Raw genomic sequence first — 24,948 nt, forward strand, 5'->3', positions numbered from 1 at the left:
CTGCTGCTTTTTTAAAAAAAAATCATTTTATTGGGGTCTCATATAATTCTTATCACAATCCATACATCCATCCACTGTGTCAAGCATATTTGTACATGTGTTGCCATCATCATTCTCAAAACATGTGCCTTCTACTTGAGCCCTTAATATCGGCTCCTCATTTTTCCGAACACTATTAAAGTATAGAGAACGGAATTGTTACAAATACAGCAGGAATCAAATTACTATGAAGAGCACTTCGTGCCTAAGATGGAGGGTTGAGCAAACACACAGAAGGTCACCATCTCTGAAGTCTATGATGAAACTACAGCGAAAGGGGTTTTAAACAGGAATAAATGGTGTATGGTCTGAAAAATCAGAAAAGGAGAAAACGACAAAATGCCAAGTTAGAAAGGGAACGGGGGAAAGCCCAGCCTGAAAAGCCGCCGTGAAGACACCTGAGCACTTGCCCTGGGTCCCAGGGACATGCTCGTCGAAGGAACTGGGTGGTTCTCACGCCCCTCTGGAAGTGGCAGTGAAGACAGGGAGCTACAAGAAGTAGGCCCGCCCACAAGTGGTATAACAAGCAGCTGGGTACCTGGACTTTCTCCTCCTCTCCAGGTCATTGAAGGTTTATTCTCTGGTCACTTGAAAAGTGAGGGACTCAGAACCGAGGCATCTGTCACAGTGAAAGACAGGGAGCCTTGTAGAAAACAAAAGGATTTCATGGACTGCAAGAACACTACAGTCTTACTTTCCAGTCTGTTTCCTTGCTTGGCAGTGAAAGGCTGTCAGCTAAGCCTTTTCCCCCAGGCAGGACGCTTGAAGGTTCTTCTAGGGCATCTGACCAGGCCGAAGAAGAAATTCAGAGAGTGTGACTTCGAGGTCTCCCTAGAAAATCCCTCTAGGAAATTCCGTGGTCGTACCTGCATGTTTAAAAGTGGTGCAACCTAGAGCCCTGGTGGTGTGGTGGTGACTCAATGCTCTGCTAACCATAAGGACAGGAGTTCAAAACCACCATCCGCCCCTCGGGAGAAAGACGAGGCTTTCTGCTCTCGTGAAAGTGGTGCAGATGGTTAAGAACTTGACTCCTAACAGAATGGTGGGTGGTTCAAACCCACCTAGACCTGCCTTTGCAGAAAGACCTGGTGGTCTGCTTCCCCATAACAACTGCCCAGGAAAGCCTTTGGAGCAGATAGCATTGTGCACACCTGTCGAGTGAGAATCAACTGGACAGGAACTGGTTTGGGTTTTTAGCCACGTGTTTACAACTTCCAATCAGTTATTTAGTACCTTTTCCTTAAATATAAACAAGCAACCAAGCATTGCCTGACATTATGAAAAATAGATGTCAAAACAAACACCCAAACTGAAAACAGGCAAACAGAAGAAACAGAAAGAGAGGTGGGAGAAAGAAACATTTTTTAAAATCCCATTCCTAATGTCCTCATCAATGATGTAAAAAAAAACCAAAAAACTATTCTATCCACAAAGCAGGAACAGAATCCTGTTAAAAAGTAACTTCTGGAGGGAAACAGCACTTTGGGACAACAATCATCTGATACACGTAGGCAAGACTCAATAGGAGGATTGCCCAATTAAGTTGAGGAAATGTTGCAGAGAGTAGAGCACAATAATAAGGAGAGAGAAGTGGATGAGAAAAGACACACAGCAGAGGCTAAGACAGAATCTAGAATAGCTGAGACATAGACATTCTAGAAAGGAAAAATAGAAAACAGCAAGCAGGACGTCACCAATGAACATCTAAAAGAGTTCCCAAATGGGAAGGTGTGAGTTCTAGATTAGAAAGATCCAGCAAGACAGATGAAAGAGCACATTAAGGCACCACATCATAAAGTTTCATCCCACGGGGATGAAGAGAAGCTTCTAGAAGCTTCCAAACAGGAAAGCAACAGACCACACACAGAAAAGCAGAAACCAGGACACGGTTGTGCTTCTGGCCGTAATTGAAGACAATGGAGCAAAGCCTTCACAACTATTTCCACCTTAAAAGGCTGTGTCCAACTCGATGATCGGTCATATGGGAACCTGGAATAACTCTCCCAAGAAGCAGCTGCGGGTGTACTCCACATATAGGAAGTAATCCAGGAAAAGTGATCGGATGGTCAGACAGGGGAGCCACTGGGAAGGTACACACAGGAGAAATAATTTGTGTTTTGTGGAGTCTGAAGCTGACACAATTTTAAGAACAAGCAAAACAAAATGGCAAATGCAATTCTCTTTAAGAAGTAAGCATAACAGTTAAGTTGTAAATACAAATTTAGATCAAGTCCTTAGAAAGAGGGTATTATGCTGTCATTGTTCCCAGGAAAGCCACCTTCCAGGGCACGCATTGCACAGCGGCCAGTCATTTACAGAAGATGTACAACCTCATTAGTGATTAGGAAAATGCAAGCAAACCCTGACGGGGAACATTTCACACACAACCCTTATTTGTCAACCTTTTAAAGTCGGGTATGGAATTGCCAAGGACACAAAGAAATAGGTCCCCTGCTGGTGGGAGCATCAAGCTGCCCTAGTTCAGAAGACCATTTGGAGCCCTGGGGTGAGGATTTGGGCTGAGCTCTGCATAACTGACAATTAGCAACTACCAGCAGCTCTGTGGGAGAGAGACTGAGCTTTCTACTCCCATGAACAGTTGAAGTCTCCAAAACCCATGGTCAGCATGCGGGGGCTGGCTCCTGGTGATGCCCTGTATGTCAGAGCAGAAGTTTGCTTCAGAGGGTTTTCAATGGTGGATCATTCAGAACTCATCTCCAGGCTTTTGTTCTGAGAATACCTCTGGGTGGACTTAAATCTCCACCCTTGCTGTGAGCAGCCTAGTACAGTAACAGTGTGCGCTGTCCAGGGATGCTAGGGCCCAGCATTGTACTCTAAAGGAGCTCTGAAATATGTGTACCAGGTGAAAGTGTGTGTGTGTGTGTGTGTACATTGTAACTTCACAAAATCAGAAACAACCAAACTCCATTAGGAATTGAAGAGTACAGTCACACAATAGAATAAAGCAACCCAATGGACATGGACAGACTGTGGTTCACACATCTCAAAAGCAACATTAAAAGGGAAAAAAAAGTCAGAAAACACACACAGTGTGATGCCATTTATAAAAAGTCTAACACTTGCAAAGCCAAACACTATCTTGAACTCTGCACGCCTATGTGCAGAGCTAGAAAGAAAAGCAAAGGAAAGATGGGCGCAAATTGTATATCTGCTCTCTCCAGCAAGAAGAAAAGAGACAAGGGAGACTAAGTTAAGCAGGAGGTCTTCAAAACGTTGACTATATTCTATTTTCTAAAGCAGAATCCTGAGCACATGGACACGGGTTTCTTATTTTTCAAACTCTGCTCAGGCATTAAGAATCCTCAGGCGAAAGGCTGAGCCGAGGGCCAGTGCACAGTTCCTGGGTGGTGTGAGCAGCGAATGTACTACACTGCTAACAGAAAGCTGGGAGTTTGAGTCCCCGGGGGTGCCCTGAAAGAAAGGCCTGGTGATCTATTGCACAACAACAACAACAAAAGTATTTTTTAAAGATTCATGCATTATCAGCCACCTTTACCTTTCCCCAACCTCATGCTGAACAAAATATATGAGAACAATCGCATTTATCTAGGATTTTGGAATTAATTTTCTGAGTAGATATCTTCACAGGAAAAAAACACAAAAGCCTGTGTTTTCAGGCCTACATACTTACTTAAACTAAATAAATGCCACCTTTACTGTGCTTTGGTTCCAAACTATTTAACATGAATGTGAATTGAGTCCATGTATTAAGACTCTTGTATTTCAACTGTACCTCCTCACTGGTGCCTGAAGGGATAAATTGTTTACATTGCTTGCCCTTCTCGAATCAAATGGCTTCTCTCTGTATTCAGACCATCAAAGCTGTTCATGCATAACCTTAAAAACTGAAGAGCAATCTCCTATAGTTAAGAACACAGCGTCTGTATGCCTAGAAGAACAGATCAATTACTAAAAGGCTCCTCTTGTCTCTCTTTTTTGTGAGGGGTAGAGTGGGGCGGTGAGGAGTCATGGCTGCTCTGGTCTATGTTTTTAGTGAAAACATTGGTAAAATCATTAAAATAATACAGCTCCAAACCTCTCCTAATTTGCAATCGCATTGTACAGAGAATTGGAGGAGGGATAAAAAATTACCAGAAAGGCAGGCCTCCTTTGTGCTCTGAAAACCCTAGAACCTGATGGGCCAACAACCTCTGGTCTCTGACATTGAAGACTGACACTGATGACCAGGGGCTGCGTTCCTACTGACGACAGATAAAACCCCAAACAAGGGCCCTTAACTCCCACCAGGCCTTGGACTCTGAGCCAATTCCAACTCAGAGTGACCACGGGGTTTCTCGTGGGACAGTGGTTCTCAATGACCCTTTCACAGGGGTCACCTAAGATCATCAGAAAACACATATTTCCAAAGGTCTTAGAAACCAAGACACCACTCCTCTATCCATCTCCAGGCAGGTCCGCCCACATGCAGATATGCCCACATCCAAGTACCCAGTGTGAAGACTGTTACCCATGCTAAACCATGCTTCAAGACAAAATGACACTTATTTGTCATTAGAAATAAATATTTCACAATGTAGAAGTACATGCTTTTGTGATTATCACTATGCTTTCATTATGTTCAATTTGTAACAATGAAAATACATCCTGCATATCAGACATTTACATGACTATTCATAACAGTAGCAAAATGACAGTCATGAAGCAGCAACGACAATAATTTCATGGTTGGGGGTCACGGCAACATGAGGAGCGTGTGAAAGGGAGGCGGCCTTAGGAAGAGTGAGAACCACTGCCATAGGGTTTCCCAGGCTGTTCTCTTTAAGGAAGAAGCCCCGGTGAATGTGTGCCTGAGGCATCGGGCTGCTAACTCTAAGGAGTCCAATTCACACCCACCAGTGGGAGAAAGATGTCTGTCTGCGTCCGTATAGATGTATAGCCTTGGAAAGCCTATCTGTGGTTTCTGTGACTTGGGATCAACTGGGTGAATGGCTGTGCTGTGGGTTTTGTGTAATCTTCATGGGGGTAGATTGCCAGTTCTTTTTCCTCCAGGAGCTGCTGGTGGGTCAAACTGTGGCCAGCAGCTGGGATCCTGTGTCCCTTTGATGTTGTCTTTGTTCCTGGGCCCTGCAGCTTCTCGTTCAAGGTCTTTGGCATGCAAACCTGAACACTGGAGGTCTTTGGTTTCAGCCCCTTGAGAACTCATCCCCAAGCCTGGGAATGCATGTGGTCTGTAGTAAGTTATACGTTGGTCTGCCAACCCCAAGGTCAGCAGTTTGAAGCCATCAGCCACTCCTCAAGAGAAAAATGAGGCTATTTCTGTAAAGAGTTACACTCCCCAAAACCCACAGTCTCTACGCTGTCCTACAGGGTCACTATGAGTCAGAATTGACTCAATGGCAGTGTGGGGTGTTTTTTGTTTGTTTGTTATGGAATGAATTGTCCCTGCCCCAAATATGGGTCCACTTGGGTAGGCCACGATTTTTCACTATTATGTAATTATCCTTCCTTTTTTGTGATACAATGTAATTACCTTCAACACAAAAACAAACTCACCACCATGCAGTTGATGGTGACTCATGGTAACCCTACCGGACAGGGCAGAACTCCCCCCTGTGAATGTCCAAGATTATAAATCTTCACGAGAGTAGAACATCCCATCTTTCTCCTTTGAATCAACTGGTGGTTTCACACTGCTGACCTTGCAGTTCGTGGGCCCAATGGGTAACCATTCCACCACCAGGGCTCCTATGTTGTAAATCCCAGCTCTGTGATGGTAATGACAGTATTGGAGGCTGTCACGTGAAGAAGGCCAGAAGCAATTGATCGGGTCAGGCTGTATCTTGAGTCAGTCTCTTGGGATATTAAAATCCATACCCTTCAAGCTGATCCAACTCTCAGCGACCTATAGGAGAGAATAGAACTCTTCCAGAGGGTTTCCAAGGCTGAAAGCCTTTTCTCATTTCCTTTTTTAAAATGGTGAATTATGTGGAGACTTACATTTCAGAGTATGCATTTTGTCTGTACCAGCTTAAGCGACTTATCAATCCCCCTCCCCAATAGTTTACCCTACACCCTTTGATTTCTCTTTTCTCTCTTGTAGCTTACTGTCTTCCCTTTCCCCCAAGTGAGTACCTGTCAACCTTCTAACCTATTACTTCATCTCCCCCTCCGTTACCCTCCCCCACCTCCAAAGTCTGTCTCACAACATCTGTCACTTTGTGATTTACCTATTTTACTCAGCGTACCATTCCCCAGGTTGGTCCATGCCACGAGGTGCTTCGTGGTCTCATCACTGTTTTTCAGGGATGCTCAGGGTTCCAGTGTGGGTGTGTACCAGAGTGTCTTTAGCCCTTCTCCTCCTGCTGGGCATGGGGGTTGTTTTCATCTCACGCTATTGTACACAGTGCTGCAAGGAGCACGGATGTGTACATGTCAGTACCTACTACGGCTCTCACTTCTGTAGGGTAGCTGTCAAGCAGAGGGATTGCCGAGTGGTGTGGAAGTTCCAGTCCCTGTTGTCAGAGGCAGAGCCACATGGCTTTCTACCATAGTTCCAAACGTGACAGTCCCCATCGAAGCATAGGATGGCTCCAACTTCGCCAACATGCCCTCCGGGTTTTGTTGTTTGCTTGTTTGTTTGTTTTTTAACTTGGCTATCATCTGTGTAAGGTGATATCTCATCAACGCTTGGTGCTAGTGCGTGTGAGTGTTTCTTCAGAAGTTTGTGGTCCATTTACATGGCAACTTCAGTGAACTGTCTGCTCATGTCCTTTGTCCATTTTTTAAAAATCATTTTATTAGGGACTCATACAACTCTTATCACAATCCATACATACATCAATTGTGTCAGGCACATTTGTACGTCCATTGCCCTCGTCATTCTCAAAACATTTGCTCTCCACTGAAGCCCCTGGCATCAGCTCCTCATTTTTCCCCCTCCCTCATGAACCTTTGATAATTTATAAATTATTATTTTGTCATATCTTTCACTGTCCGACGTCTCCCTTCACCCACTTTTCTGTTATCCGTCCCCCAGGGGGGAGGTCACATGTAGATCCTTGTTATTGCTTCTCCCTTTACACCCTACGCTTCCTCCACCCTCCCGGTATCCCCACCCTCACCACTGGTCCTGAAGGGATCATCTGTCCTGGATTCCCTGTGTTTCCAGTTCCTATCTGCACCACTGTACATCCTCTGGTCTAGCCAGATTTGTAAGGTGGAATTGGGATCATGATAGGGGGGTGGGAGGAAGCATTTAGGAACTAGAGGAAAGTTTTATGTCTCATCGTTGCTATACTGTACCCTGCCTGGCTCGTCTCTTCCCCACGACCATTCCGTAAGATGTACAATTGTCTACAGATGGGCTTTGGGTCCCCACTCGGCACTCCCCCTCATTCACAGTGATATGATTTTTTGTTCTGATGATGCCTGATTCCTGATCTCTTCGACGCCTCATGATCACACAGGTTGGTGTGCTTCTTCCATCTGCCTTTGCCCATTTTAAAATTAGGTGATTAGCCTTTTTGATTAGGATTGTTGAAGCGCTGTGCTTTCCGGTAGATGTTAGGGTTCCGTCCCTTGTCCATGTGTCCCTGTCAAAGACTGTTCCCTCTCCATGGGTTCTCTCTTTATCTTTTGATGAACATAGACATCTTCTTGTTAGTAAGTCCCGGTCATCTCTTGTCTTCTACTGCATGTGCTTCTGTCACTGTGTTTGCTAGTGTGTCTATTACCTGAAATAGGGCCCTTAAGTTTGCCTCTTATTTCCCATTGAGGCTTCTCATCGTACTGGGATTTACATTTACGCCTTTGATCCCTCTTGAGTGTGTGTGTATGGGGTGAGGTGTGTTTCATCCCTCTACAGAGGGGGATTCAATTTTGCCAGCGTCTTTTGTGAAGAGGTACCCTCGTCCCCATTTAGTGGTTTGGGGTCCTTTGTCTGTAGGTGAATGGATCTATTTCACAATTTTAAATAAACCCATAACTAGAGAAATGAAAGAATTGTACTAGCAAGAGGCTGTTTTAACTACTGTGACTGTGTAGTAGATTTTGCAGGAAAAGCAAAAGATCTACTGTCTTCTTCTTAAGATGTTCTTTACTTACCTGTTCGTTCCTCTCATATATTATAATTATTTTTCCATTTCTTTAACGAATGAAGTTGGAGTCTGGATTGGGACTACATAGTATTTACAGATAGTGTGGGGTAGTATTAACATTTTCATAATATTAAACCTTCCTATCCAAGAACATGGAATATTCTTCTATTTATGTAGGTCCCTTCTGGTTTGTTACTTTAGCGTTTTGTAGTTTTCTTTATACAATTCTTTTTTTTCTCTGGTTCTGTTTATTTCAAAGTTTTTCATGTTTTGTGTGGGCATTGTAAATGGTATTGCTTTCTTGATTTCTTTTTCAGAGCTCTCTTTGCTAATTTACAGGGATCTTGTTGATTTTTGTCTGCTAATCTTGTTTCTTGCCACATTGCTGAGTATTTCCATTGTTTGCAATGATTTTTTCGTCAAGTTTTCAGAATTTTCTGAGTGAAAAATCATATCCTTTACAAATAGAGAAAGTTTCACTGGGTCTTTCCCACTTTGGAGTCTTTTGGTTTCTTTTTGTTGTCTAGTAGCTCTGGGTAAGACTTCCAGCAGACATCCTGTCTGACTGCCTTTCACAAAGGGAAATGCTTTGTTGCTCCCTACTGAACGAGATGTGGGCCACCGCTTTTGCATATATGGCCTTTGTTGTGTTGAGAAATTTCCCTTTTATCAGGAATGGGTATTCAAAATAGTCAAATGCCTTTACTGCACAGTTGAGATGATCATGTAGTACTTATCTTTTATTTTGTTTATATGGTGGATTACATTATTTTTCTTATGTTGAACCATCCTTGAGTTCGTGGCATAAATCTCACTTGATAATGCATATGTTTACATATTACATTTGACTATATATATAGTTGAATAGGCCAGGGTTTGTTGAGAACTTTTGCATCCGTGTTCATCCGGCCTGGAGTTTTCTGTGTTGATACTGTCTTTGCCTGATTTGGGTGTCAGGCTTATGCTCAGTTCATAACGTGCGCTCTGGAGTTTGCTGTCCTTTTCTACATTCTGAAATAATTTGTGTAGAATTTGTATCAATTTCTATGGTAATTCCCTGGTAAAGCCATCTGACCCTGAAACATTTTTGCTGTTATTGAAGGTTTTTATTAACGTGCTCTATTTCTTCTTTTGTTATGGGTTTGTCCTGTTGTGTCAATTAGGGTATATCGTGCATGTCTAGAAATGGGTCCATTTCATCTACGTTTCCACATTTAGTGGAGGACAGTCTTTCACGGTAATGTGTTATTACTATTTTGATTCACGTTGTTCTGTTAGGATGGGTCACCCCTGTCATCTCTTATGTTTCATGTTTGCACCTTCTTTTTCTTTTCCTTAGCTATAAGTCTTCATGGCAGCAGACTGCCCAACATCTTTCTCCCAAGGAGCAGCAAGTAAGTTTTGGTTAGCAGGGAAATGCTTAACCCACCGCATCACAAGATATAAAAGAGATTAAACAAACTAGCAACAACTGGAGACCTTACGATCACCAAGAGACAAGAGGTAGGAGCTGATCATGTCCTTTGGACTAAGAACCTCCTAGACTCAAGGAAAGGTTAATGCCAAGACACATGAAGGTCTGATATCCAAGGTCAGGCCCATGGATATAGAAAAGATACAAAGTCCTTCTCCCAAATCCAACAGTGATAGAAATTCCCCTAGAGCTGCCACCCTCAATTTGCACTTCAGACTCCTAAACTGTGATAGAATAAATTTCTGTTTGCTAAATCCATCCTCTTGTGCTATTTTATTTTATTTTGATATCACAGTGCTAGATAACTAAGAAAGAGGGCCAGTATCATTTTATCAGGTCTTAAACTCTGTTTGAAATTACAGGATCAAAGGACCCGAGAAAACGTAATAGGTAGCCACATTTTTATAATGAGAATGATTGGCCATTTTACCTGCTTGCAAGCTCTCCTCATTCACCAGCGCTGGATAACGCAGGACAGCCCCCCTGAAGAGTCAAGGTTCCATATGCAATCCTGAGCAGGCGTTGCCCCTCCGTAGCCCTCTCTCCTGCCTCTGGCTCCCACACCTCTCACCTCAGCCCCATATTTGTCTCTCTAATTCCATTTCCATTCTCCCGAGGGGTGACCAGCCATTACCATTGGCACCACTGGGGCACAGGTGGGGCCACCTGTTGGCAGGCTTTTCGGCCCCACCCCCAGCAGCTGTTGACTCATGGAGCCTTCAAAGGCAAGCAAACAGGAGGAGAGGGTGTGATGGGTTCCGCCAGGTCAGGCCTGAGTTCTGGTCAGCAGCTGTCAGCAGCCTGGCCTGGGAAATCAGATGGCGAATTTTCAGCTAAATCACAACCGTGGCTTTGATTAGGGTTCATCCAGATGCCAGTTCTGGGTTGGTTTGCACCTCTGGGCTAGCAGTAGGATGTGCACATGAACAAATAGAAATGATAAAACACACCCCCACCCCACCCTACCCCCAGGCCCACCCCCACCTGCTTGTTTTACGTTTACACTGAAAACAGAGGGCTGCCTTTCCTGTGGCTATGCTGTGGCTCTGAACTTTGCACTGGAAATCAGACGGGGGTCCTGAGAGCTGATGGAAGCTGGCTCTGCTTACTCTATGCTGTCACATTTGTTGGAGGCCATTTGGTACACAGGATATTGTACTTCAGCCACCAGGTGTGACCCTGCAGCTCAAAGCCAAAGGAGCCTGGTGGTGCAGGGATTAAAGCACTCAGCACTTTGAACCCACCAGCCAGCCAATCTATAGGAGAAACAGCTATTTCTGGAAATAATTACAGCTTGGAAACCCTATGGGGCAGTTCTACACTGTCCTATAGTCAGAATGTGGCTATGTCAGTGGGTTTGATTTTATTTGAGGACTTTTTTCTTCTTAACTTCAAAGCATGAAGACACTGGGCTGTGGTTTTCTTTTATTTCCTTGGGGACTGTGGTTATTTATACTTAACACAGTCGGCTGCGAGCGGTGTTTCACTACAAACGTGGAAAGTACGGAGGAACACTGTATGTCCTTCTGGTGCCAGCGGATGGCGAAGGAAGACCATCCCGTGGGCAGGGAGGCTACTGCACCACACAAGAAAATGTTTGTAATTAAAATCCTGAAAGTCCACGTTGCCTAGAGGGCAGAAGCACAAGAAGATAAGCACAATATAAGATGAGATGCTGATATTTTTAACCCGATGTGGCTGTTTAGGGCTGTGACAGAAATAGTGTTTGTGTCGATGTGTGCAGGTTTTCATTATTTAAAAAGTAATTCTTGCAAAATTCCTTACCTGTTGCTTGCTCTTGATAAGCAGGAGGACAGGAAATTGGGCGGACCCATTGGTTAGTTAAATTTCAGAAAAACTTTAACATCAGAATTAAGTAAATACACGCACTCTAGTGTGTCTCAGGCCCGTGAGCATTGAGTTGCTCTGGTTCATAACAACCCAGGATAGGACAGAGCAGAACTGCCCAGAGGTGTAAGCGGTTGTGAATCTAACACCAGAGTGGGACAGAGCACACAGGTGTAAGAAGTTGGGAATCTAACAGAAGCAGACTGTCTTGTCTTTATCAGTCCCACAAGCTGATAGGCTTGAACCACCGACCTTTCACTGTACCCCCGGGGCTCTGCCATCTGTCGCAGAGCTGTTTATAGTCCAATTGCATTGAGAATCTCCAAGGAGTCATCTAATATGCTCTACCTGAACTTATATTAACTAATATTTTAGAAATTAGTACTTATTACTGTGTATATTATAAAATATTAATTTGCCCACTTACACTATCCAGCAACTTTTCGCTAGTGGTTTTGAACTGCAGACCTTGTAAAGAGCAGTGCAACTTGTAACGGACTATGTCACCAGGGCTCACGTCCAACTGCCTTATTGTTGTTAGATGGAATTGGATTGGTTCTGACCATAGTGACCCTGTGCACAACAGGACAACACACTGACCTCCTGCAACACTCCTGCACCAGCCTCATAATTATTCCGACGATGGAGCCCATTGTTGCAGCCACCGCGTCCATACACCTCTTCCAGGGCCTTCCTCTCTCTCACCGCCCCTCCACGCTTCCAAGCATGACGTCCTTCTCCAGGGACTGCTCTCTCCTGGTCACATGTCCATGCGCAGGAGATGAAGTCTGGCCATCCCTGCCTCTGAGGAGCCCTCGGGCCGTCCTTCTTCTAAGACAGATTTGTTTGTCCTCTTGGCAGTCCATAGCATTTGGAGTCCCTCTGATGGGCCACGAATATCCCACCTTTGCACAGTCTCATCCAGCCATTTGGTAAGAATTACAAATACGATAGCTCATCGAGCCATGTGTCTTTTCAAACAGCAGAGATTTGATACCAGCAATCAGTTACTGAAGGGTTAGAGGGTCTGAAATGCAAGGGAGGAAGGGCACAGCACCCACGGAGCCCCAGGTGGGAGACCAGGTAAGTGCTTGGCCGCAAACAGAAACATTGGTGGTTCAAAGAAGTTCACCCACAGGTGCATCTGATGAAAGACCTGGCAATCTACTTTGCACATCAGCTCTGGACAATGCTCTGCTCACACCCTGCCAGAAATCACAGCCAACTGGATGCTCACCGGGGTCTCCTAGCTGCTCTAGGTAACCTGAGGAGCTGTCGTTTTAGGACAGGCGACCATTCCTGGTGGCTCCTCAGGAGGAAGGTGGGTCTTTCAGATCTGTTAAAGAGTTACCGTCTCAGAGTCCCACAGACACTCAGAATCCCACTCTGCGTCGGCATTGACTCAATGGCAATGAGTGAGATCATTGCTGGACTGGTCAGTCACAGTGGTGGGGAATAGCGGTCCTCTCTGCTATCCTGCCAGCTTGTCGTGTAGAGTGTGGGGACACCAAAGGGAGCCCATCAGGCCAGTACCGACGCCGTGAAGGAGGTGGGGGCTGACTGGTAGCAGTGCCCTGGGAAGAGCTGGGTTCGGGGGCTGGGCGGAGAAGGAGCTCCTGCTTTGTACTGTAGAGCCCAGCCCTCTCCTTCCCGTCCTCCCCTGCCCCTTCGCCTGCCTGGCTGCCAGCCGCTTGTCAGGGCTAACAGAGAGGTAACGGACAAGTGCCCCTAGGAAGTGAGCTTCGTGAGGACCCGGCCTGCCGCCATCCACAGCGGTAAACAGAAGGGAAGGAACCTGGGCAGAGGGCAGACACATGACCAGCACCTTGTCAGAGAGAAATAAAGGCAGCAATCATTTGGGCCCTTGTAAACAAAAAGCCATCTCTTTTTCTCCCATGATCTGCAAAAAGACAGATCTCTTAAACTTTACAACTGCGGATGGTTGTATTGTTAAGCAAGTAAAGCGAGCAGTATGTTTTGTTGGCTTTTGTCCTGTTTCCCAGCATCCCTTTCCCATGCCCAATGGTATTTTTGTTCACACACCATACTGATATTTCTACACCCTTATCTTTAAAATTACCAAGGGAAGTATTTTTAGCATACGCGATTTGCATACAATACAGTAATAATGAAGATTTTCAATTAGCTCTAAGCTAAATAAGGAGGGAGAAATATGGGGGTTTCTATAAAAGAGAAAATCTTTTCAATTCAGGATTGAGGGAATGATAAAATTTTCATAGCTTATATTAGAGTCTTAAATTTCTTTAGCATGCAAGCACTCGATTTGACTAAGCATAAAATTTTAATTAGCACAAAGTGCATCATCTCATCTCACCTTCCTTTACACTTCTCATTTTGCAAACTTCCTCGCCCCACCCCTTGCTCTGCAACGGGGGCTAAGCATCCTCATCACCCCAGGCTCTTCTGCAATAAACGCTGTCACCTAGGCAGCTCTGTCGTGCAGAAACCCCAAATTCATTGCCACCAAGCCGATTCTGACTCCCAGTGGCCCTACAGGACAGAGTAGAACTGCCCCAGTGGGTTCTGAGACTCTGGGCGGATGTAGAAAACCTCGGCTCTCTCGCGTTGGGCTCTGTAACCTAGAAGTTAGCAGCGCCACCAGTAACCCACTCCACCCTCAGGGGTGACACGGGGTTGGGCTTTGGTGACAGCCCAGCTGCTGCAGCGTCTATGAACTTGAAGCCCTTCAAATCCCTAGACGTGTTTGATAATTTTTAAAGGAGGATTTTGGATTCCGTCGGGTTAGATGGTTTCATGGCGTATCCCAGCATGCAGTGCGCAAGCCTCCTAGTTCCAAAAGGCAGCCTCTGTACACAGGGGGCTCTGGAGTGAAATACTTCTGAGGAAAGTGGCTTTAAGTTTAATGCTGCTGCTGCTGCTGCTGCTGCTGCTGCTAGGTTTTTCTTCTTAACATCATTTTATTGGGGGCTCGCACAACTCATCACAATACGTCCATTGTGTCAAGCACATTTGTACATTTGTTGCCCTTTAAAAAAAACAGTGCTTAAGCCCAGATGGTGAAGGGCCAATTTTTAAATTTTCCACTATGTCTCGGGCCAATTCTTTTGTATAATGTAGCTGAAGTAAAGTCCCTCCCCAAAATGAATTTAAAAGAAGGGCCATACAGAACATTACCCATTTTCCTTTTTCTAATTCTTAGGGTTCATAAACTGTTCACCCTCACCCCCTGGCCAATCACAAGATTTTAGCTGAGAAATATGTAAGGACATGTGATCTTTTTAAAGACTGGATTCTTGTCACCTTAGCCATCTCTGATTGAAATTACATATTGTCTTCAAAATGTACAGCTGTCTCAGGGCCCGAATCACAACTGGGCTCTGGGAGGAGACAGAAGTGGCTGGCAGATGGGATAGCAATACCATTAGCTAATGCAACTGTATTATTTCCTACACTTAGCCAAGGTGGATGTTTATAAAAGCACTGAGAGGAACGACATCCAAATATGGGCAGGCATTACTGGGTGGGAAGGATTCTAGATTATTTTTATGTACTTTGGACTTCTTAGTATTTCCATATTTTCATAAATCAGGACACATTTTTTTATAGTACTGAAAAAAAGGGGGAGTTTGCTTTGTGTTTGGGGGAGATTGGTTGTTTTGGGGGTTTGTTTCTTTGTTTTAAAACACATAAAGGACTGAGACACTGTGACTGGAGTTGGAAATTACACCCAGTCCTGGAATTGCGGGTGCAAGACCTGTGGGGCCCTGTTCAGGGAGACTTTGCACCACTGCGTCCCCTTGAGCACCTTGTCCTTGTGCATGTGTTTTCTACTTTCATCACTCATCTGTAAACGTTCACGTGGCTAGAGGCAAACCGCTCTGCCTTCTCCTGTGCACCCCATCCTACCCCATCTGTGGGTCTTGGGAGTGTCCTCTTGTAGCCACCTGTCTGAGGAGCAGGTGCCCCAATTCCATCTGTAGAAGATGTCACCCCTGTCATCTGAGAGAGTGGCACTGCCGAGCTTGCTTGTTGCCATCAGGGTGGCAGACCATGGATCAAAATAAAGATCGCCCCTACCGTGATCCGAAGTCTGCCTCGCAGGGCTGGATGGGGCAGAGGCTGTGCACTGGTGCACATGGGGGCTGGAGGCACAGGGAATCCAGGGCAGATGATACCTTCAGGACCAGGGGTGTGAGGGACCATGCTGGGAGAGTGGAGGGAGAGTGGGTTGGAAAAAGGGAACCGATTACAAGGATCTACATGTGACCTCCTCCCTGGGGGATGGACAACAGAAAAGGGGGAGAAGGGAGACATCAGACAGGGCAAGATAGGACAAAATAATAATTTATAAATTATCAAGGGCTCATGAGGGAGGGGGGTGGGAGGAGGGCGGGAAAAAAGAGGACCTGACGCAAAGGGCTTAAATGGAGAGCTAATGCTTTGAAAATGATTAGGGCAATGAATGTACAGATGTGCTTTACACAATTGATGTATGTATGGATTGTGATTAAGAGTTATATGAGCCCCTAATAAAACGTTTTAAAAAAAAGTCCAGTGCTGACCCAGAACATGTCATATAGGAGAAATTTAGATGAAAAGACAAAGAAGAGCTTTGTGGACACAGACCACAAATGAATTTTGGTGGGCAGAACTCTGGAATCTTCCCAAGACTGTCTTGGGTCTTTGAGAGAAGTTGAACATTCCTACTCAGTAGTGAATATTTGAGATGAAAGCTTGCCTTTTTTTTTTTCTCGAGCACACCTCCTAATTCTCATTTTTCCAAAGCATATGCTCCTGGGAGAAGATTAATTAGTTGACTATTCCTAGAGGATGGCTCTGAGGAGATCAAAAGGCCCTCAAAATGCAATGGAGAGAACATGGAATTGTGGGAGAGTTTCTTCTTTGGATGACTAAACGTCAGAAACTGGAGATTGTCACAGTAAACTAAATTCGTTCTGTATTTCTTCTCTTTCAAGAAATGAAAGACTCCTGTCAGGATGCAAATGTTTACCTTATACTGCACTTTATTAATTTCTCTTTATAAGACTTCTACTTGTCCCCAGAGGGTTTCTGGCTATGAGGGTGGGACATCTGGCAGCAACGGTGGGTGACGGTTACCACACCATAATTAATGTAGTTGATGCCACAACCTTGTAGACCTGTGAACTGGCAAATCGCGTGATATGATGTCTTCCAGTTTCAAGTTTTCTTTCTCTTCCCTATTGGTAAATACATTGAAGACGTCTCTGAGAGTGCTCACAGAGGTGGATGGATGCCGTGGCTGTAACAGAACCGTTGTGAGGAGGGCGTGGGCGCGGGAAAGGTCTTGTTCTGTGGTACTTCGGGTCGCTATGAGTTGCAACGGACTTGACATCACCTACCAACAACACACAGAGACCAGGGGAGAACTTTGCAGTGAAAAATAGAGCCCAAGGCCCAACGATGGTGCCCACCTGTGTCCCTCAGCTCTGTCATCATCCCGCATCACCAGAACATGCCTGCATGGGTTCCAGCCAGTCCATCAACACAGCAATCGATCAATGGGGCAAGTTGACCTTCTATCAGCCACCAAATCAAGTCACTACATTTTTGGCCCCACGTCACCAAGGCATCTGTGTCTCCTAAACATCTCCACATCTTTTCTTTTCCTTAAAAAAAAAATAGCTTATATATTTTAGTTTTTTAACTGTAGAGTTGATAAAAATCTTAGAAAACGTCAATTAAAGGAAAATGTAATTATTCATTAATCCAATACTCAAAGATAACTGTTGTTAGTTTTTTAATGCTCAAACTATTCTCCCAACCTTTTTTCAGTCCTAAAACTACTTGTCTATGAAATAAAATCTACTATTCTCTTTGTCTGTCCCCTCCCCCTCTTAATTCCCCTCGTGACACACACACACACAAACTCATCAGTTTGTAATACAGAAAAGACAATAACTGTGTTCTGACTGAGGGAGATGTTAAAATGGCTCTAGTTACACAAGTGTGTCATGTTTCATAAAAAAAAAAAACTGTTCTATTCCCTACACTGAATTTGCTCTGCAAAAATGACCAGGTGGTTTCTATTTTCCTGAGAAATAAAGAAGTTACGTGGTTTGCTCAGGGACACATGGCAAGAAAGGCCATAACTGGGAGTTAAGTGTAGCTCCATTTGACATGCTTGCTCGCCCTTCTCTGCCACCCTCCGGGGCTGCCGTGTGGCTGGTTCAGCACCTCGGGGGAGGGCGGGGGAGGGGGGGAGTCTGCAGTACACACCTGACATTAGCTTTTTGCCAAAGAGGCTTGTGTGCATGTGTGTGTGTGTGTGTGTGATCTTTGTAGTCATTAAAGACAAGCAGCTTTAAAGAATCAATGTCTCATGGCATGCAGAATGATAAAAAGTCTTAATGCATCCCCAAAGTGCTTCAGAGTGGTTACTTTTAATGCTATTTCAGTTCTGAATGCTTGAAATAGAAGCAATGCACATAGGCCAATGCAGGCATTAGAATGAGGTGAAGCTTCGAATCGTGCTCAATATCTTAAAGGACAAGTCACAACGGCACGTATGCATAGTGTGCTCCCGCCCGGAGTTGGCTGCCTGAAGGGGAAATGGGGAAATGTGCAATGGCTATCATGTGGCATATCTAGTCTATACCTCGTTCATATTCTTCCAAATATGAGGAGCCTGGTGCTGCCTGTTGTCGTGGGGAAAATCTCAAGCTTTTGTGTCACCCGGATGTGGACTAGCATCCTGGTTCCTTGTCCTGAGAAGGCCTGGCTATCTCTGCAGGATCTCCACTAAGAGAGGGAAGGAGAGCACTGGCCGTCGAGGCGCTGCTGGCTTGCACTGACCCCAGGTGTTGCAGAGCCTAGCTGGCCCCAGGAGGGCTTCGTGGCTGTGGTCTTTGGGAAGGCAATCACCAGGCCTTTCTTCGGAGGCACTTTTGGGTACATTTGAACCACTGAGTTTTGGGTGCGTGCGTGTCTGTGCAGGGACTGTTGGGTACTTAATCATTGTGGAAATGCATCGTCCATAGTTTTAACAGTGAAGCGTATAAATGAGCAGTGGCTTGCACAGAGAAGATACTTGATACGTCGCGAAGTTACTCTGGTCTTAGAACACACACACAGGCATACATACCAGATAAGCAAATGCTGCTGGAGAACGTGAAAGCAATATTGGCTACATGAAACTCAACATGTAAAAGAAAGAGATTGTAATTTTACACAAATAACACACACCTTCTACAACCACTCCCTTCCTTTGTCTGGGTGGTGGGGGATAAGATTTTAGAAGTATCACCCTGCCAATTTTTTTAGGTGTTTAGATATTAAAATAATAACACATTTACAAAAATACCTCCCCAGGTAAGCAAACAGAGATTATAAGCAATGCATGATCAGTGTAAAAAAACACAGTCATTATTCTAGAGATAAGAGTTTTTATCCGGGGAGGGAGGGGAAAAAAAAAAAGAGGACCTGATGCAAAGGGCTTAAGTGGAGAGTAAATGCTTTGAGAATGATTGGGGCAGGGAATGGGCGGATGTGCTTTATACAATTGATGTATGTATATGTATGAATTGTGATAAGAGTTGTATGAGCCCCTAATAAAATGTAAAAAAAAGAAGAGGAGAGAGAAAAAAGAAAATGATTAGGGCAAAGAATGTACATATGTGCCTTATACAATTGATGTATGTATATGTATGGACTGTGATAAGAGTTGTATGAGCCCCTAATAAAATGTTTAAAAAAAATAAAAGATTTTATCAAGTTAATGTATGGGTTTAATGCCATCCAAATCAAAATTTCAAAGTATTTTAATAATACTCAAAAATGATACTTTATTGTCGGGAGCCATGAGGCCCGGCCATAACCTTGCCTGTCCCGAGCCATGAGGCCCGGCCATTATCTTGATCTTTATTGCCTGAGCTCTGTAACTTTCCACAGGAACTGTTTTATCTGCGGTCATTGTTCTCAGGGAAACACCTGCGGCTTGTTTCCCTTTCCCTGGCCTATATAAGCTGTAGCCTTTTACTCAAGAAATGAGATTTGATCAGGCTACTTGTCTTGTTTCCATTTCTCTAGTCTCTTGTCCCCGCAATTCCCACTCCCTCCTCCAGGGTCCGCATGGAAGTTCCCGCGGGTCGGGACACTTTATAATTATAGAAAAGAGTGTAAGAAGTTTACAAAGGCAGTGGCCAAGATGGAATATCAACAAATAAACTCACAGCCATCGAGTCGATGCCGACTCACAGCGACCCTGCAGGGCAGGGTGGAACTGCCCCTGTGAGTTTCTGAGACTGTCACTCTTTACATGACCAGAAAGCCTCATCTTTCTCACGCAGAGAGACTGGTGGTTTCAAACTGCTGACCTTGCGGATCAGAGCCCAGGCTCCAAGATGGAATATACAAAGTAGCAAGTAAAATTCTTCTCTGGTCCCATCTGCCAGAGGTAACCACTGCTAACGGATTGGCACATGCTCGTTCAGACTTTCCTTTAGTTATGTTTTTGAACAGGAGAAACGAAGAACTCTATTGTAGGAAAGCTAAGCTGGCAGAGTCTGCCAGCAACAGGCTGCTTAACCCGTTTACTGACGAGTGCGGAGCTGCGCTTGCCCATCCCCACCTGTGTCCTTCCTCTGGCCCTGGGCCGGCCACTGGCCGCAGAACCGCCTCCACTGTCCGGGGAGGCATGGTGCCCGGTGCACAGCCTCCCCTTTGCAGTCTGCTGCAGCTCCTAGGGAGCACCGTGGGGTCCCTCCTGCTCTGTGGAGGCAGCTTCGGCCTGAGCTGGTGGAGGTGAGGGGCATTGGGGGTAGGGGCACTCTCTTCTTGGAGATGGCCCTGGCAGAGCCAGGGGAGGCGGCACAGCTGTCTCTCTGGAGGCTGTTGCCCGGTGTACCACGGGTTCCAGGATGGGGACGAGTGGAGTACCACTCTCAGCTCAGTGAGAAGGACTGAACTCAAGGTCACGGGGGTCAGCATGAGGACTGTGGAAATGGAGGAGACCATGATCCCTGGCTTTCTGGATGGATCCCTGGGTCAACTTCTTGTGTTGTTTCGGGCCAGACCCCTGCGTATGGTGTACGGAAAACGATACCCATGTGGGCACAAACCAACTGTTAGCTCCAAGAGCTTCACGTTCCTAAAGTCAGCATGCGCTCTGTGATCCTGAACACGGGGCAACGGTTCCCAACAACTTTGTTCCCAGGCTTATATTTCCCTCGAGTCCTCTGTGAGGCTATGCCACCGTGGTGCAGGGGAGGGGGGGGTGGTCAGCCAGGCAGGACCAGCTCTAGCGTTCTTCTGAGTCCAGGTATCTCCGGGCTTCGTTCACACTGGTGGCAAGGAAGCTTCCTTGGGGAGGGCTTTGGCAGAGTCTGAAGGGAAATGAAAATCCAGAGGCACGTCGGAGGGTGGAAAGCTAGGACACCGCCTCAGCAGCTTATTCAGGAAGGAGGCCGCTGTCTTCCAGACTTTCCTTTAGACAGGGCTTTCAACTGGTTCTCTGGAATTCACCAATGGCCGACAAAGCAAAACTGGAAAGGACGCACATTTGTAAAATGTGGGTGAATCAGAACAATTACCAGAATGGGGGGAAATTGGAAAAGTTGGAAATTCGGAAAAATGTTTCCCAACTCCAGTCTAGAAATTTAATCTCCTTCATAGAACACAGCACATAGAACACAGTAAACATATCACTTGTCTTAGAAACAAAACCAGTGATGCTTGTGTGTGTATGTGTGTGCATAAATTTATTTCAAGAAAATGGCTCATATTGTTGTGAAATCAAGCAAGTCCAAGCGTAGGCAGCTTCTAAGACCATGAATCAGGTGTGAGACTGGAGGCTTCTCCTGGCTTGAGTAGCTGCAAAGGCCAGTGAACCCCAAGACCAGCAGAGAGCCCACAGGCTGGTGGCTGCAGAGGAAATGAATGCGAGTTTGGCAAGTCAGGTGGCAAGCAGCTGAGGACTTCCGAGATCAACAAGCAATATGACAAGCCATCGACCCATCCAAAGAAAGAGATGTTGATGAGCCAGACACAGTATCCAGACCTAACAAAAAGTAAAGACGTTTTCCTACGCTTCCTACTTATACAGGAAAAAGGCCACACTCCCAAGGAAATGTCCTTTTAATTGCTTCAGGGCTGGGACCCGAGTAAGGGTATTGCTTTCCACCCTAATCATTCCAATTGATTGACGTCCTAGAAGATCCCATTATGGAGTTGATGACATTGTGTCCGGCCACGTCCTAGGGGCTTACTAGGTCTAACCTGCTAAACCTCTGAGAGTCCTGGTCCAGCCAATTTGACACAAAATCTAACCTAGCAGCCACAGCTCTTGATCAGCAGAGTTGGAAACAATGGTGCCCTACTCAAACGTGGCAACCTCCTGCATCAGGTTCCTGGAAGGGCCCACTGTGCCTCAACTGAGTCTCCCATTCTAGGGATTTAATCTGTGATTCTTCCCATCCCAGTGACAAATTCAGGGCGTCCCAATTTCACTTTATATGTCATGACTGATCCAGTTGGACCCGTTCAATACCTTGTCTCTAGGCCGGTACCTTTACGGCTCTGTGGCTTGTGTTATGGGAAGAAGACATTGTCTATCACCATAGGCTTATGGATAAGTATTAAGCACAAACACAGCACCCAGCACTATGTATAAAGGGTCCTGAATCTGAGCAGAGGAAGCATAACTATAGACTGATTAACACCCACATGGGTCATAGTGACTACTTTCTGGCCCTACAGGAAGATACTTGTATAGAGTCATGTGCTCAGTCACCCGTGCGGAGCTGAGGGTTGGGCTTTCCTACTTAATTCAAGCCAGTGTGAAACCAGGGGTTCATTCGGATGCACGGTCTCCAGTTAAGCCATTTGGAGGGGTGATCACTCACTCACTGCCATCCAGTCAATGCTGACTCATAGGGACCTCATAGTACACGGTCGAACTGCCCCTGTGAGATTCTGAATTCGTGACTATGCACAAGAAGAGAAAACTCAGTACCTCTCCCTTCGAACAGCTGGTGGTTTTGAACTGCTGACCTTGTGGATCACAACCCAACCCTTAACCACTCTGCCACCAGGGCTCCTTCACTGAGGGTGGGGAAGGGGCAGAGATATATTCTTCTTAATGCTGGGTACCAGAGTCACATTTGAGCTGGATAACCTTGCCATTGTCTACCACAGAGTCTCTGTAAGAAACGAAAGAACCAGGCAATGGTAAGTAAATAGAGCCCTATGAAAATGCTATTTTTCAAAGATGTGGGCAGGGCAGAGGAACGACCGCAAGGGGCAGCGAGCCACCCACAAAGCCTTGCTTCTTTCTCACTCCGGTTCTTGCCCTCACCCTTTTCCTGCTCTCATTGCTATGCCTTTCCTGCCACCGCTCACAAAGACAATTCCATGGTGGAGTTGATGCCCACCTGTGGTAGTTACCTAATCTTCTGTCAATTTGAGGACAAGAATGTCGGGGTGGAGTCTAGGCTGTTAATCGGGATAGAGCCAATGAAGCCTCTGTGAGGGCATGGCCTTCTCCTGAGGATTCTGGGAACTCCAGTATTTCCTCCTTGGAGGTGGGAGACACTCTGTGTACACTGACTCCCTGAGAGACACTCTACTGACAAGACGCATGGAACCTCGCAGCTGGAGAAGCTACATGGAGACCCCTGCCAGTACTGAGATGCTTACAACACTATTGGATCTGCAAGACTTTCCACCCACTGGCTTGTGATCTTCCTTCATTCGGTGCCGTTGCGTGTGTTTCATGAGTCTGAAGAAGACTTTATAGATTGGTATCAGTCAGACTTATGGACTTGATCTGGATTGGGCTGAGACGTTTTCTCAATATCCAATTGCTCTTGTATACAAAGCTCTTTCTTATACACATGTGAGTGTCCATAAAGTTTGTTTCTCTGGTCTACCCAGGCCAACACAACACCTGATCTAACTCCACCACACCTTAGAGCAAGCTATCATATAGCTTTCCCTTTAACCTCTCCTTGGGTCCTAGGAAGCTGTGTATTTGAAGTTGTAAATTCAGCTCCCTGGGCTCTCCCCAGGGGAGATGATTAGAGAGATCCAAAGCAGCCTCTCTTCTTAGCTTCCCAGATCCCATCTGCCTGATCATCCTAGCATCATTATGCACGGAGACTCTCAGTCCCCTGGACACAGAGATGAGCTGGCCCTTGGATAGCCCTTGGAAGCACAGGTTCCCAGGTTGGGCACCTGGAGTGGCCCCTTAGGGATTGAATTCAGTGAAACCCATGGGCCCTAAGCCCTTGTCTCACCTTTCCTTTGCACGCTTGCCTCTTGCCTAACGCCGAAGAGTATTTCCTGAGGAAGGACCTGCCCATCCTTCCCACATAAATGGAGATGTTTGGAATCATTTCCACGAGGAAAACTGAGTGCGGCTTGGATCTCCATGGCCCTTGGTGCCCTCGTCTGCAGCCAAAGCTGCATGTCACGTTTCAGCCTTTTCTGGTTGGGTTTCAATATGTGAGCAGAGGTCCAAGAGCGGCGAGGCTGCCTTTAAGCAGCCTTGATGCCCCAACTCACCTGTCCTCCGTCTTGGGTACCTGCCTTAGCAGGAGGGATTTCATCAGGGGGGTGTGGAGGGTGAGGCAGCTGAACCAAGGCTTCTGCCAATACTTGATCCGACTGCATGCCAGCTAGCACGCCATCGCCCTCTTGGTCACGGCCATTGCTCGAACTTCTGCAACTCTCCTAATTCCACAAGGGTTTGCCTATGGTGTGCCAGGCACTCGAGAATTTGGGATCCTCTCTCCTCCCAAAGATGCCACGCAAAGACAACTCCAACCCATGGCAGGACAAGTGATCCTCAGCTGTTGACCCACACGTGACCCCGCGCTCTCCAGCGTCCTTCAATGCATTTCCTCGCCGTGCCTTTTCCTTGGTGGAATCAGCCTTGTCCCTTCTGGGGCCAACTTCAGATCCCCTGGAAAAGCCTCCACGCTTCGTTGCTGAAAGCACCTCTCCTGGGCCCCATCACCTGCTCCGTATCCCATCCGGAAGTCTGGAGGCTCCACTGAGCAGCTCTTGTCTCTGTTGGTCCTCTGACCAGTTCTGACGCATGCCACAGACCTGTCTGTCTGCAAGAGAACAATGCAGACGTCCCCGGGGGAAATAGTTGACACATGCAGACATCCCCTGGGGAAGCAGTTGACGCATGGTGTGTCCTTGTGCTTGCTTTCCCTGTCTCTCTGTGTAGGTGGGGGTGGGGGTGGGGGGGGGACATGCATGCCTATGCTGTGTGTGGGAACAGGAATGCACTGCTGAACGTCCATTTGGGCAGCATCCAACCACACACATGCCCACGGTCCCATACGTCACTCGGTTTTAAGATTAAGCCATGTTCCCTTTGCTTGTATTTATTTATTTATTGTTATGGTCGGGATGAAAGGTTAGAGGACATTGGTTTTCAGGTCAACAATTCAAACACATTTTGTTTGGAAACATTGCTTGCAATCTCCACACAGTATAACAGCGTCCTTCCTACTCTCTCTCTCTGCTGACCATGTTCCT

The sequence above is a fragment of the Tenrec ecaudatus genome, chromosome 14 (genome assembly GCF_050624435.1).
Source record: "Tenrec ecaudatus isolate mTenEca1 chromosome 14, mTenEca1.hap1, whole genome shotgun sequence".
Lineage (NCBI taxonomy): Eukaryota > Metazoa > Chordata > Mammalia > Afrosoricida > Tenrecidae > Tenrec > Tenrec ecaudatus.